At 33.1% G+C, this 17,034-nt stretch overlaps 1 pseudogene; it reads left to right on the top strand.

Moving 5' to 3' along the window:
• The first annotated feature begins 3,247 nt into the window (after positions 1-3,247).
• LOC101971327 (small ubiquitin-related modifier 2-like) lies at positions 3,248-3,684 on the top strand (annotated as a pseudogene).
• The last annotated feature ends 13,350 nt before the right edge of the window (positions 3,685-17,034 follow it).

Genomic DNA, 17,034 nt, shown 5'->3' with positions numbered 1-17,034 from the left:
TGTTTTCCATCACCTGCTAATGGAAAAACAAAATGTGTTATATACATCCAATGAAATACTATTCATCCTGATTCCAGCTACATACAACACAGATAAGCCTGTAAAACATGCTGCTAAATCCTAAGCCTGTCAAAAAGGACTTTACTATATGGTTCAGTTTATTAGAAGTATCTATAACAGAGAAAGAATATTAATGATTGCTTAGGGAGAAGGAAATTGCAGGTACAGGAGAAGTGATAACTAAAAGATGTGTGGTTTATTTTTTTATTATTTTTCAATTTTGATTTGTTATATATGACAGCAGTATGTATTACAATTCATATTGCACATATAGAGCCCAATTTTTCATATTTTTGATTGTACACAACGTAGAGTCACATCCTTCATGTCTTCTTACAGGTACTTAGGGTAATGATGACCATCGCATTCCACCATCTTTCCTACCCTTATGCCCCCTCCTCTCCCTCCCTTTTTCCCCTTTGCCCTATCTAGAGTTCATTTAATCCTCCCATCTTTCACACACACAACATATTATGGATCAGCATCCTTAAATCAGAGAAATCATTTGGCATTTAGTTTTTTGAGATTGGAAAACTTCACTTACCATCATATTCTCCAGCTTCATCCATTTACCTGCAAATGCTATAATTTTATTCTCTTTTATTGCTGAATAATATTCCATTGTGTATTTTCTTTATCCATTCATCTCTTGAAGGACATATATGTTGGTTCCACAGTTTAGCTATTGTGAATTGTGCTGCTATAAACATTGATGTGGCTGTGTCTCTGTAGTATGCTGTCCTTTGGGTATAAACCGAGGAATGGGATAGCTGGGTCAAATGATGGTTTCATTCCCAGTTTTCCAATGAACCTCCACACTGCTTTCCAGATTAGCTGCACCAGTTTGCAGTCCCACCAACAATGTATGAGTGCACCTTTTACCCCACATCCTCGCCAACACTTATTGTTGTTTGTATTCTTAATAGCTGCCATTCTGACTGGAGTGAGATAAAATCTTAGAGTAGTTTTGATTTGCATTTCTCTAATTGCCAGAGATGCTGAACATTTTTTCATATGTTTGTTTATTGATTGTACATCCTTTTCTGAGGAGTTTGTCCAGTTCTTTGGCCCATCTTTTCTCCAATGTACGTTTTTGGCACCTTTGTCAAATATATGATAACTGTAATTATATGGGTTAGTCTCTGTGTCTTCTATTCTGTACCATTGGTCTACCAGACTGTTTTGGTGCCAATACCATGATGTTTTTATTACTATTGCTCTGTAGTATAATTTAAGGTCTGGCATAGTGATGCCACCTGCTTCACTCTTCTTGATAAGGATCACTTCAGCTATTCTGGGTCTCTTACTTTTCCAGATGAATTTTATGACTGCTTTTTCTATTTCTATAAGTATGTCATTGGGATTTTGATTGGAATTGCATTAAATCTGTATAGTGCTTTTGGTATTATGGTCATTTTGACAATATTAATTCTGCTATCCAAGAACTAGGTAGATCTTTCCATCTTCTAAGGTCTTCTTTGATTTCTTTTTTAGCCTTCTGTAGTTTTCATTGTAGAGGTCATTCACCTCTTGCATTAAGTTGATTCCCAAGGGTTTTTTTTTTATGCTATTGTGAATGGGGTAATTTTCCTCATTTCCTTTTCAGAGGATTTGTCACTGATATACAGAAATGCCTTTGATTTATGGATGTTGATTTTGTATCCTGCCATATTGCTGAATTCATTTACTAGTTCTAGAAGTTTTCTGGTAGAACTTTTGGGGTCTTCTAGGTATAGAATCATATTATCAGCAAATAGTGCTAATTTGAGTTCTTCTTTACCTATTTGTACACATTTAATTTCTTTTGTCTAATTGCTCTGGCAACTGTTTCAAGAACTATGTTAAATAGAAGTGGCGAGAGGCTGGGGTTGTGGTTCAACAGTAGAGCTCACCTAGCATGTATGCACCCTGGGTTTGATCCTCAGCACCTCATAAAAGTAAATAAAGGTATTGTGTCCAACTACAGCTAAAAACTAAATATTATAAAAAATAGTAGTGGTGAAAGCGGGCATCCCTGTCTTGTTCCAGTTTTTAGAGGGAATGCTTTCAATTTTTCTTCATTTAGAATGATGTTTGCCTGGGGCTTAGCATAGATAGCTTTTACAATGTTGAGATATGTTCCTGTTATCCCTAGTTTTTCTAGTGTTTTGAACATGAAGGGGTGTTATATTTTGTCGAATGCTTTTTCTGCATCTATTGAGATGATAATATGGTTCTTGTCTTTAAGCCTATTGATGTGATGAATTACATTTATTGATTTCTGTATGGTGAACCAACATCGCATCCCTGTATGAAGCCCACTTAATTGTGGTGTACTGTCTTTTTGATGTTTTTTTAAAGTTTTCTTTTTTTTAATGTTTTGGTTTTGGAATCAGGGTGATATTGGCCTCACAGAATGAGTTTGGAAGTGTCCCTCTTTTTTTATTTCCTGAAATAAATTGAAGATTATTGGTATAGTTCTTCTTTAAAGCTATTGTAGAACTCAGCTATGTATCCATCTGGTAATGGGTAAAGTTTTTTAACATATAGAAAGAGAAACATAGAAGGGACAATTTATAATGCTTTCAGTTCTGCAATTATTTAATAGCTTAGATTATTCAAATTTAAATTCAGAATTAGATACAGTATAATTTCAGAAAATTGCTGAGAAGTCCATCCTTTGAAAGAGCATTTACTGAGCAGAGAATTGAAATAATATTATCTTTCAACTGGTTGTCCTCCCAAACTCCCACTGTATTCCCAACCCAACCTCACTCAATCCCCACCATAGGACACCTAAACTAAATCCCACTTTAAGGAGTGAGTGACCACCTGGACCCTCTTCTTTAGTATATTTGTCTTTTTCAATCAGCTCCCAGGTTGTTTTCCATTTTTAAAATAGAAAACATTAAATTTTGTTTATTCCAAACTCATTATTCTGGCCCCATGACTTAATATTTCAAAAAGTATGATTCATATTAATGCTCATTTAATCTATAATTTAGCCAGTAGCATTTTGACATATAGGAAGTGCAGAATTTCATTAACAAGTTGAAAGGGGTAAAAGTGAGCAGTGCAGGAGTCCAGCCAAGGATGGTATGCTCTGGGCCACTTCCTTCTTCTGCAGCTCCTGAAGCTGCTTGTGTGCTCCTTCAGTGAGGATCTGGTACTCTTGTGAAGTGGTAGCTAGGAGACTCCCATGCTCTCCATGGCCATGGAAAAGCCCAAGGCAGGAGTCAGGACTGAGAACAACGATCATATTAACTTGAAGTTTGCAGGGCAGGATGGTTCTGTGATGCAGTTTAAGATTACAAGGCATACACCAATTAGTAAACTGACGAAAGCATATTGTGAATGACAGGGTTTGTGGATGAGGCAGATAAGATTCTCATTTGACGGGCAGCCAATTAATGAAATAGACACACCTGCACAGTTGGAAATGGAGGATGAAGAGACAATTGATGTACTCCAGCAGCAGACAGGAGGTGTCTACTAAAATGGGAACTTGCTACTTTACTCCAGAACTCTGTTCTTACAGACCAAGAATACATTCTCAATTAGAAAACTGCAATTTGGTTCCACCACATCCTGACTACTACAGGATAGTTTTCTCTCTTCTTTCATTTTCCCCTTCCCCATTCCTTTATTGTATACATAAAGTAACTGGTGTATGTGCACAAGCATATTGCATTTTTTTAAACTAAATGGCCAATGATATGTTTTGATTGACATCAAATGGAGATGGGTTGGGGAAAAATACTGGTTCTGTGAAAATATCCCCTTTCTCCATTAGTGGCGTGCTCATTCAGCCTTATTTTTATATTCCAGTGAGTTATTTGCTCTCACTGCTTTAACAAAAATAAAAAAGAAAAGAAAAACCTGAACAACATAAAAATCCTTGCATACCTTGTCCAATTGGAAAATTTTAATGTTTTTCATTTATCATTGTAAAACCAAAGACAATTTTATAACTTTTTTTGTACGTAGCTGTTACATGTAGGGCAATCTGTCTTGAAGTAGGGGTAAATTACTCTTAAAAAGATTCCTGGATAGTTTTCCCTTCAAGTCAAGTGTCTTGTTGTTTAAATAAACTTCTTATTTAAAATGAAAAAAAAGTAATAGGATGCTCTGGTTTTTAGTTTGATATATTTTTGCACTTGGTTCTCTGTGGCTTTACTCTATGTACTATTTTCATTTGAGATCAAAAAGCCAAGTGTCCAGTTCTATGCATGGGAGTCAGATTCTCTATGCCATAAGGTTGTAAATATTAACAATAATGATGACTAGAATTATAATCAACATCTTCTCAATTCCAGGTGCTCTTCTAAGGATTTTTAAATCATTAAATTACTACAAGCATATAGAAAGATTTACTATCCCCATTTGTGTAAACAAGGATCTTGAAGGAGTTTTAAGTGCCTTACTCTAGAAAATGGCAGAGCCAAAGAGCAAATTTAGATGTGTTGGGATTCGTATTCTCCAACTGTTTCTGGGCTACCCATAGTCTGCCCATTGTCATTAAGCGGTTATCTCTATATCAGTTACCTGTAGCTGCTGCAGCTAAGTACTATCTATTGTATGACATTGAGTAGATTTTTATTCTCTTACAGATCTGCAGACCAGAGTTCAAAATCAGTATTATTGAGTTAAAATTAAGGAGGCCACAGGGCCATATTCTCTCCAGAGGCTCTTGGGGAGAACTTGTCATTTTTCTCCCTCCTCTCTTGCCTTGCAGCTTCTGGTAGCTTCTGTCATTCCCTGATTCAGGGCCTGTCTTTGTGTTCAAATCATTGTCTCTTCTCCATATGAGTGTGTGTTTCAAAACTCCCTTCTCCTCTCTTTTATAAGGATACATGTAATTACAATTAGAGCCCAGATGGATAGTCCTCCTCTGGATCTCCTCAGCTCAAGATGCTTAACTGAATCACATCTGCAAAGTCTCTTATTCCAAATGAGGTCATGCAGGTTCCAATAATTAGGACCTAGTATCTTTGGGTATCATTATTCAACCTATTATACATACTTATATTCCAACCCAAGCAGAGAGAGACAAAAGTCAAGGTAAAAGTAGTTTTTTTCCTCAAATTTATTCAAATTTAGGTGTCAGATAATAGATTCTAATCCACTAAAATGAGGAATCAAGAGAATTATAGAGATACCAAAACTCACAGATGTCAGAGACAAGATTTTTGTATTTATTCCAGAAAATCCAAGCTTTGTATGTAGGAGATAATGAATTAAAATTACTAACACTTATGGAAAGTTTTTAATATAATTAAATAATTATAATGCATATTGACAGAAAACTTTAATAAACAATACTAAGAAATAAATATAAAAGGTAATAAATAAAAATCAGAAATTCAAAGACCTATAAAATATAAGCATTATTAAAGTGTTTTAAGCAAAAAAAGTAATGTGTTTTTTAATCCAATAATTTTTAAAAGTATTTTAAATAAATTTTTGAAGAAAAAAGGACACAGAATTTTTCTTTTACAATTTAGATGCAATAGTAGAGAGTCCTGTAAATGTCTGAGTTAAAACAGTATTCTCAAAATCTATATTGGTTTATAAAAATGTTTGAAATTGACATGTATAATAATAGAACCAAGTGCAAATAAAATAAAAAGACAAATAAATACCTACCAAGTATCTAGATTTGTTAATAAGAAAAAAAATTATTTGCCTTGATTTTTTATCCTGGATTTGAGAAATATTTGTTCTAAACCAAATTTAAAAGCATATCAATTATATTGACAGAAGGTATCTCTTGGGAGATTAAGCTTTGTATGGGTTAGAATAAAGAAATTGCAACATTATGTCTCCTAATTTTAAAAATAAGTTTGGACTATGGTTCAGTTTTTTAAATATAAATTATTAAATAATCTCTATCAGTCAGGAAGCAATAATACCTCTGCTTCAGCACAACTGATTGCCAGCTAAGTAATGTGAAATTTTATAAATCATATTTTGTAATATGATTTTGCTTTGAAAACATTAACCCTTTGCGTTTTATTGTTATGAATTGAATAAGAAAGAGCACTACTCTTGGGCTAAGGATATAGCTCAGTTGGTAGAGTGCTTGCCTTTCATATGCAAGGTCCTGGGTTTAATCCTCAGCACCACAAAGAAAGAAAGAACACTTTACTCTAAAGTGATTCTGATGAAGCTTCCTGAAGTATGAAGTTATGACTTGGACAAAAAGGGGAGAGAAGGAAAAAGACCTGAAAAACAGTAACAATCAATAAACAACCCTTATCTGAATTTTTCTCCACCACATATTCATAGTTATAGGCACAAAACAGTAAAGGTGATTAGAGTGATTCAAAACAGATAAGAGCATAAGAGTGCTGACACTTCATAGGATTATTGTGAATATTATACTTGATTACACCCAAAAAACACTCAGCTCAGTGGCTCAACTTCAGCAATTGGCAAAAAATGTTAACTGATCTGATATAAATGTTTTTGCTCCTTGTTGAAGATATTCAGACCAGGAACGAAATATCACGTAAAGAGTTCTGCTATACTATAAAGCTATGGATATGAGTTCCTGCTCACAGGTTTCTGCCTTTGGGAAAGTCTTTCTAAGGAATTGAATGGGATTAATGATCATTTATCTGACAGTGAACTAAATCAGATCATTTGGTGAATCTATTTCTTCTGTAATTTCCTTGAGTAGACATCACCAAGCAGAACATAAACCACTATCATAATGGGAGAGACAAATAAGTTAGTAGAATATACTTTAAGTTTGAAGAAAATTCAGGATATTGTGAATTTAGTATATTATAAAAGTGGTTACAGGACAAAATAAAGATGAGATCACTTTTACCTAGAATGATTAGGAGCAAAAGGTAGCCTTAAACAATGGATAAACTTTAGAGGGAAGAGGACATATATGTTGCAAATTAGTACAACCACTTTGGAAAGCAGTATGGATATTCCTTAAGAAAAAAAAAAAAAACTAGGAATGGAACGACCATATGACCCAGCTATTCCACCTTTTGGTATTTATTCAAAAGATCTAAACCCAGCATACCATGCATATCAATAATTATAGCAGCACAATTCACTATAGCCAAGTTATGGAAACTGCCTGAGTGTCAACAGACAAATAAATAAAGAAAATATGGTGCATATATCCACAACGGAGTTTTACTCAACCATAAAAAAGAATGAAATTATGGCATTTGCTAGTTAATGAATAAAACTGGAGAACATCATAAAAAGTGATATAGGCCAGACTGAAAAAGTCAAGGGTTGAATCTCATAGACAAAAACTAGAAAGAAAGAAAACAAGGAAGGAATAAAAAACAAATACAAAAAGAAGGAACTCAAGAAAAAAAAAAAGACCAACAGAGTCAAGGAAAGGGATTGAGGAGGGAGGAAGGGAGGGAATAGAGAAGTCCTGAGAAATAACCTCTGCCAAATTTTGTGTTGTCCATGTACAATGACAATGAATCTTATCTAAATACAGATTTTATATATATATAATATATAATTTTATATAGCTATAAGTATATAAATTAACATATCCATAATAAAAGGGAGATCAAGAAAATAGGCAAATGGATTGGGAAAAGGAGGAGGAAAGGGAAAAGAAAGGTACTTGAGAGTGAGATTGATCAAATTAAGTTACATGCATATGTGAGAATGGCATAATGAATCTCACTATCATGTATAGTTGAAATATATCCATAAAAATTATTTTTAATAAATAGCATGTTCAGTGGGAAGAATAATGTTAACTGAGAACAGATTCATACTTTTAATAGAGGCAATTTTATATGTCCAATAAAACGTTGTTTGATAACAGACTAGATCACTTTGCAGAAAGAACATCAGATAATGAAGACAAAATATACAATCTGGAAAATAAAGTTGATCACACAGTGAAGATAGTAAGAAACCATGAACAGAACATACAAGAATTAGGATACAGCATCAAAAGACTAAATCTAAGAATTATAGGGATAGAAGGAGGCACAGAGTTTCAAACCAAAGGAATGCACAATCTCTTCAATGAGATAATATCAGAAAATTTCCCAAGCATGAAGAATGAATTGGAAAAACAAATACAAGAGGCTTACAGGACACCAGATGTAAAAATTACAACATATCTAATCTACACCAAGGCACATTATAATGACAATGCCTAGCATACAGAATAAGGATAGAATCTTAAAAGTCGCAAGAGAGAGGAATCAGATCACATATAGGGGAAGACCAAATCTCAGCAGATTTTTCAACATAGACCCTTAAAGCCAGGAGATCGTGGAACAACATACACCAAGCTCTGAAAGAAAATGGATGCCAACCAAGAATCTTATATCCAGTAAAATTAAGCTTTAGATTTGATTATGAAATAAAAACCTTCCATGATAAACAAAAGTTAAAAGAATGTACAACCAGAAAGCCTGCACTACAGTACATCCTCAGCAAAATATTTCACAAAGAAGAAATAAAAAACAATGATGAAAATCAGCAGAGGGAAGGATTGCACTAAAGGAAAATCTAATTAGAGGAGAAACCAAGTCATGTTAATTACAAAAAATAAACAAAAATGGCTAGGAATACAAATCATGTCTCAATAAAAACCCTAAATGTTAATGGCCTAAACTAACCAATCAAAAGACATAGACTAGAAGATTGGATAAAAAAAAAAAGACCCAATAATATGCTGCCTCCAAGAGACTCGTCTCATAGGAAAAGTCATCCACAGACTGAAAGTGAAAGGTTGGGAAAAAATCATACCACTCAGATGGACTGAAGAAGCAAGTAGGGGTTTCCATCCTCATATCAAATAAAGCAGATTCAAGCTAAAGTCAATCAAAAGGGATAAAGAAGGTTACTACATATTGCTCAAGGGAACCATATACCAACAAGACTTAACAATTATAAATAAATACTCCCCAAACAATGGTGCATTTATGTTCATCAAACAAACTCTTCTCAAGTTCAAAAGCCAAATAGACCACAACACAATAATTTGGGGTGACTTTAACACACTTCTTTCATCACTAGATAGATCTTCCAAACAAAAGTTGAGCAAAGAAACTAAGAACTCAATAATACAATCAATAACTTAGACTAAACTGACATATAAAGAATACTACAACCTTCAATGAGAGAATATACTTTTATCTCAACAGCACATGAATCTTTATCTAAAATAGATCATATATTATGCCACAAAGCAACTCTTAGCAAATATACAAAGGTAGAGATACTACCCTGCATTCTATCAGATTATAACAGATTGAAATTAGAAATAAATGATAAAATAAGAAATAAAAACTACTCCAACTCCTGGAGACTAAATAATATGCTACTGAATAAACAATAGGTTGCAGAAAACATCAAGGAGGAGATTTTAAAAATTTTAGAGGTGAATGAGAACATAGATAAAACATATTGAAATCTCTGGGGGACACTATGAAAGCAGTTCTAAGAGGAAAGTTCATTGCATGGAGTTCATTACTTAAAAGAAGAAAAAGTCAACAAATAAATGACTTAAGATTATATCTCAAAGCCTTAGAAAAAGAAGAACAAATCTACACCAAAAGCAGAACAAGATAGTAAAATCAGAGCTGAAATCAATTAAATTGAAACAAAAAAAATTGAAAAAATTGACAGAACAAAAGTTGGTTCTTTGAAAAAATGAATTAAATTGACAGACCCTTAGCCATGCTAACGAAGAGAAAGAGAGAGAAAACACAAATTACTAGTATACTTGATGAAAAAGAAAATATCACAACAGACACTACAGAAATAAGAAGATATTTAGAAATTATTTTGAAAACTTGTACTTCAATAAAATAGAAAATAGCAAAGGCATTGACAAATTTCTAGAGTCATATAATTTGCCCAAATTGAATCAGGATGATATATATATATAATTTAAACAAATCAATTTCAAACAACAAAATAAAAGATGCCATCAGAAGTCTACCAACCAAGAAACGCCCAGGACTGGATGGATACACAATCAAGTTCTACAAGACCTTTAAAGAAGAACTAATACCAATACTCTCCAATTTATTTCAGTAAATAGAAAAAGAAGCTGCACTTCAAACCTCATTCTATGAGGCCAATATCACCCTGATTTCAAAACTAGGTAAAGACCATTAAAAAAAAAGAAAGAAAGAAAAAGAAAATTTCAGAGCAATATCTCTAATGAACATAGATGCAAAAAAATCTCAATAAAATTCTAGCAAATTGAATACAAAACATCAAAAAGATTGTGCACCACAATCAAGTGGGATTCATCCCAGGGAGGCAAGGTTGGTTCAACATATGGAAATCAATAAATGTAATTCATCAAATCAATAGACTTAAAAGATAAGAATCATATAACCATCTCAGTAGACACAGGAAAAAGCATTTGACAAAATACAGCACCCTTTCATGTTCAAAACACTAGAAAAACTAGGGATAACAGAAACATAGCTCAACATCATAAAGGCTATCTATGTTAAGTCCCAGGCAAACATCATTCTTTTTTATAGACCTTTATTTTATTTATTTTATTTTTTAGTGGTCTGAGGATTGAACCCAGGGCCTTGCACATGCTAGGCAAACACTCTACCACTGAGCCACAACCCCAACCTGCAAACATCATTCTTAATGGAGAAAAACTGAAAGCATTTCCTCTAAAAACCTGGAACAAGTCAGGGATTTTTATTTAACATAGTTCTTGAAACACTGGCCAGAGCAATTAGATAGATGAAAAAAAATTAAAGGAATATGTAAGGAAAAGAAGACCTTAAATTAGCATTATTTGCTGGTGATATGATTCTATATTTAGAAGACCCAAAAACCTTCTAGAACAAGTAAATGAATTCAGCAAAGTAGAAGGATATAAAATCAACACCCATAAATCAAAGGCATTTCTATATATCAGTGACAAAGCCTCTGAAAGGGAAATGAGGAAAACTACTCCATTCACAATAACCTCAAAAAAATAAGATACTTGGGAATCAATTTAACAAAAGAAGTAAAAGATCTATACAATGTAAACTACAGAATCCTAAAGAAAGAAATCAAAGAAGACTTTAGAAGATGAAAGATCTACCTTGCTCTTGGATAGGCAGAATTAATATTATCAAAATGATCATACTATCAAATGCACTATACAATTTAATCAATTCCAATCAAAATCCCAGTGACATTCCTCATAGAAATAGAAAAATCAGTCATGAAATTCATCTGGAAAAATAATAGCTAAAGCAATCCTTAGCAGAAAGAGTGGAGCAGGTGGCATCACTACACCAGACCTTAAACTATACTACAGAGCAATAGTAACAAAAACAGCATGGTTTGGCACTAAAATGACTGGTATACCATTGGTACAGAATAGAGGACACAGAGACTAATCCACAAAATTACAATTATCTTATATTAGACAAAGGTACCAAAAACATGCATTGAAGAAAAAATAGCCTCTTGAACAAATGGTGCTGGGAAAAGTGGAAATCCATATGCAACAAAATGAAATTAAACCCCTGTCTCTCACCACACATGAAACTCAACTCAAAATGAATCAAAGACTTAGAAATGAAACCAAAGACCCTGCATCTAATAGAAGAAAAAGTAGGTCCTAATTTCTATCATATGGGATTAGGCCCCAACTTCCTTAATAAACTCATTTGTCACAAGAATTAAAATCAAGAATCAATAAATGGGATGAATTCAAACTAAAAAGTTTCTTTTCAGCAAAAGAAATAATCTGTGAGATGAATAGAGAGACTACATCTTGGGAGTAAATCTTTACCCCTCACACATCAGATAGAGCACTAATCTCTAAGGTATATAAAGAACTCAAAAAGCTAAGCAACAACAACAAAAAATCCAATCAATAAATGGACCAAGGACCTGAACAGACACTTCTCATAATAAAATATACAATCAACCAACAAATACATGAAAATGTTTATCATCACTAGCAATTAGAGGAATGCAAATCAAAACCACTCTAAGATTGTATCTCACTCCAGTCAGAAATGGCCGCTGTTATGAATACAAACAACAGTAAATGTTGGCGAGGATGTGGGGAAAAATGTGCACTCATACACTGCTGGTGGGACTGCAAATTGGTGCAGCCAATATGGAAAGCATTATGGAGATTTCTTGGAAAACTGGGAATGGAACCACCATTTGACTCAGCTATCCCTCTCCTCCCTCTATACTCAAAGGACTTAAAAACAGCATACTACAGGGACACAGCCACATCAATGTTTATAGCAGCACAATTCACAATAGCTAAACTGTGGAACCAACCTAGATGCCCTTCAATAGATGAATGGATAAGAAAATGTGGCATATATACACAATAGAATATTACAATAAAAGAGAATAAAATAATGGCATTTGCAGGTCAATGAATGGAGTTAGAGAAGAGAATGCTAAGCTAAGCTAACCAATCCCAAAAAACCAAATGCCAAATGTTTTCTCTGATGTAAGGAAGCTGATTCATAGTGGGATAGGGAGGGGTAGCATGGGAGGAATAGAAGAACTCTAGATAGGGCAGAGAGGTGGGAGGGGAAGGGATGGGGCATGGGGTTAAAAATGATGGTAGAATGTGATGGACATAAACATCCAAAATACATGTATGAGGACACAAATTGGTGTGAATATACTTGTATACAAGAGATATGAAAAATTGTGCCTTATATGTGTAATATGAATTGTAATGCATCCCACTGTCATATATAAATAAAAACTTAATAAAAAAGAAAGGAAAAAATATGTTTGAGAAAATTAACAGAAAACAGCACCCTAAAAATGCTTGACTAAATATTTAACAATTCATAATTTCTCTCCAAAGAAGTGCTGTTCTGTGCAGAAGGCAACAGTTTTGCCCTCATTTATTTTAACCAATTATTTATTTCTCATGCGAACACTTAAAAACTCTTTTAATAATTTTCAAGTGGTCAACACATTGTTATTAACCCTAGTCATGTGTAAAATAGATAACTTGAATTTATTCCTCAGGTCTAAGTGAGATTTTTTTGTCCTTTGAACAACATCACCCTGGTGGCCCTACCTCCTCCAGGAAGCAACATTCTAGTAACAACATTCTCCTCTCCTTTTCTGAGATATATATATTTTTAGATTCCACATGTAAGTGAGATCATGCAGATCTTGCCTTTTTGTGCCTGGCTTTTCTAACTTACCATAATGTTATGTGGATTCCTTCAAGTTTTGGAAAATGGCATTTTCTTCTCTTTAAAGGCTGAATTGTATTCCATTCTGTATATATTCCACATTCTTTTTAATCTTCTCATCAATTGTTCGACACTGATTTTATCCTTCTGAGAATAACAATCCAATGGTCGTGGAAGTGCAGATAACTCTTTTTTGACTTATTGATTTTCATTTCTATTGGATACACACCCACTAGTGGGATTGCTATACCCTGTGGTAGTTCTATTTTTAGCTTTTCCAGGAATCAGTATACAATTTTTCATAATGGTTATACTAATTTACATTCCCACCAAACAGTTTACAGGAATTCCTTTTTCTCCATATCATCACCAATATCTTCTGTATATTGGGTAGTAGGTATTCTAATTGGAGTGAGGGGATATCTCCTTGTGGTTTTGGTTTGTATTTTCCTGATGATTAGTGATGAAAACTTTGTTCATAATCATGTTGCTATTTATATGCTTGAATATTTGATTTTTGGGAAATTTCTACTCAGGTTTTTTTGACCATTTTTAAACTATAAATTATTAGGGAAAATAATAGGGGGAAAACTTAATGACATTGTCAGGGAAATGATTTTTTTATCAGACCCCAAAAACAAAGGTAACAAAAGCAAAAATAGACAAATGAAATTACATCAAACTAAAAAGCTTCACACAACAAAGGAAACAACAGTGATAGGCAACTTCTATGGGATAAAAATTTTGCAAAAAGTACATAAGGAGTGCTACCAACTTAAGAGCATAAAACAAATAACCAGGTTTGTTGAGTTTTGTTCTCATTTCTGATGAACCAAACCAGCACATCTCAGAACTGAGAATCCCTGGGTTTTCAAAAGCTATCAACTGACCACAGTGATCTAAAAAGATTAATCCTCCATCAACACTTACACATCATTTAAGATGATACCCTGATCTACACAAAACCAACAAGAAGCACTAATGTGCCACAATTGGTGATAAAGTAGATATGCAGATAACCCAAATATACTGGTGTTGTTTTTTAAGATTATCGTTGACAGAAAATACAAAATTTAATCACATAGAAAAATACACCTCTGGATCACAGGAGTCTGAGATTCTAGTTTGAAAAATAGCCTGCTAAACCATACCAGCAAAGAACTTATCTCAAAATCTTGGAATATTTTATTACATCCATAAGTGACACTATTGTAGCCTAGCCAAGACCAAAATGTGAACAGAATACTTGAAATAGGTTTTGTGGGAATGGCAATAAGTGTCAACAGTATTAGGGATGGTAATATTTAGTAACAAATGCTGATTTACTATGGGAAAATGAAATCATCCACTAGAGCAGTTTGTTAATCTTTAGCACCTGCAAAAACATTTCACAAAGATATTAATACCTCAATTTGGGAACCACTCATTCCAGACAAAAATAAATATAAAAACTATTGACATATATAAATTTCCAGGCCACTAAAAAATAATGCTTAATGAAGTAGAACTTTTAAAGCAAATTTCCCAAGGGTAGCCTAGTATAGAATAAAACTGAAATCCAAGTAGATTTTCTTTTTTGAGAATAGCCCAGTGTGAGGCACTGGGTTAAATTCTCAGCACCACATATAAATAAAATCCATTGAAAACTAAAAAAAAAAAATTAAAAAAACAGAATACATATATAGAGATCAAAAAACTAAACACCAAAAAAAACCACAAATAATAGAATTAATAAAGGGGCAGAAGAATTAAACAGACATTTTTCAAAAGAAGAAATATAAATGGCCAACAAATATATGAAAAAATGTTCAACATACCTAGCAATCAGGGAAATGTAAATTAAAACAATATGGAGATTTCTTATCACTTCAACTAGAATGGCAATCATCAAGAATATAAAGTGAATATTACTCATTTCCTCAAACTTGAACTGTATCTTCTTTTTCTTGTTGCATTTTTCTGTTAGTGAAGTAAATCAAAGTGAAATGAATAACATATTAAAATTTAGTCTCTACTCACTAGTGGAGTTGCAAACAAATATGCTAAGAATAAGACCATTAATTTATCCTTCAGAGTTCTGTTCATTTCTATTTAAAACACCCACATATCAGAACGTGCTTGAAGTATTAAACTACACGTGATGGATTTAATTATGAAACTCCCACCCAGGAGACTGAAAGTGAAATTGAAAGAACTGTGTCAATAAGTCTGAAAATAGACTCCATCCTGGTCTTGTCCTTCTTCCCTAGCTAATGAACCAATAAATGTCAGGAGTAGAATGAAAATTATGAAATGCTAATTTTTATTGAAATTATTTTCAATAAAAATTGAAAATAATGTGTCTTTTTCTTCAACCTGGGATATAAAGGATATAAATACATTATGGTATATTGACTTGAGAAATATGGAAAAAGAGAAACCCAAGTGCCTAACTAAAACTGCTTGCTCTTCATCCTGATTTCTGATCCAAAATGCAGCAAAAATATAATTAGCACATTTTAAGGGAAGAAAAATTGTGGTGTCCCTTTCCCCTCTATCACATTTGTGGTGACAGATTCAGCTAACAATGTAAACACTCTGGGCTGCAGTTCCTCCAGAAATAAGATGGTAGTAATGACCTCTGTCTAGAGGTATACAACTGAATCCAAAGAGTTTTAAGGTTTCTTTAGCATATAGGGTTTTTAGTTCATAGATTTCACTAATAAAGCTGGAGTTATTCTGATCTACATAAATACCCTTAAGAAATTAAATCAGATCACAACCAAATTATTGTAAATGTTAATGTAGTTTGTTTCTAAGAAGTTTATATAGAACACTCACCATAAACAAAGACTAGTTTAGATCCATCAGCTTCAGAATCTATAAATATTAATAACACCTAGAAGATTTCAAAGTGATTATATCAACGTAAGAGATAGTATTACAGTACTATTGGCTATCGAGGATGCTGTCACTTCAGAGAAACAAATGCTTAATTCTAAAGATTTGGTTTTAGTATTTTGTTTTCTTTTTTCCAGGTATATATAATAACCTAAAGATATTAAAGGACAAATTGACTGAATTATCTTAAAGTACATTTAGATAAAACATAAATTGCCAAATAATTTTTACTTCAAATTAATGTTAACAATTTTAGTTCTTAATTGATGAAAAAGAAATGTTAGTATCATCATTATGAGTTTTGTTTTGTTTTGTTTGTACCGGAGATTGAACGCAGGGGAGCTTAACCACATCCCTAACCCCTTTTTTATATTTTACTTTAGAGCTAGGGTCTTGCTGAGTTGCTTAGAGCCTTGCAAAGTCACTGGCTTTGAATTTACGATCCTCCTGCCTCAGCCTCCCAAGCCACTGGGATTACAGGTGTGCTCCCCCATGCCAGGCACATCATTACTTTTTGAATATACCAAGTTCCAAACTAAAAAAGAGGAAAGTATAGAATGACAAAAAAAATAATAAATATAGAGAAGGGGAAGAAACGAGACAAAAAAAACTAGAATTAAATAGTACATAAAAGAAAGCACAAAATTACTTGGTAAATTTAAGCCCAAATGTATTGTAATTTTGGATTTGTCCATTGAAAATTCTTTCTTTGGGCTCACCTCACGTATCAATGGGTCTTAAGTTTTAAGGTACAAGTTTATAAAACAATCATTGCAAATTTTTCTCCTTACATTTTTTAGATTCATTAAACTTAATTATTTATTCTTCTATTTTCTGATCTTTTCAGCAGTAAAATTTTTATCAAAATAAAACTTCTTTATTGGATTTTACCTCTCAGATTAATTTATCAGTAACATTTTGGTGAACTTCTTATAGTTTTGTTCTG

This window comes from Ictidomys tridecemlineatus, chromosome 6 (genome assembly GCF_052094955.1).
Source record: "Ictidomys tridecemlineatus isolate mIctTri1 chromosome 6, mIctTri1.hap1, whole genome shotgun sequence".
Taxonomy (NCBI): Eukaryota; Metazoa; Chordata; class Mammalia; order Rodentia; family Sciuridae; genus Ictidomys; species Ictidomys tridecemlineatus.
The sequence above is the reverse complement of the archived record's forward strand: the minus strand, read 5'-3'. Positions and strand labels throughout refer to the sequence as shown.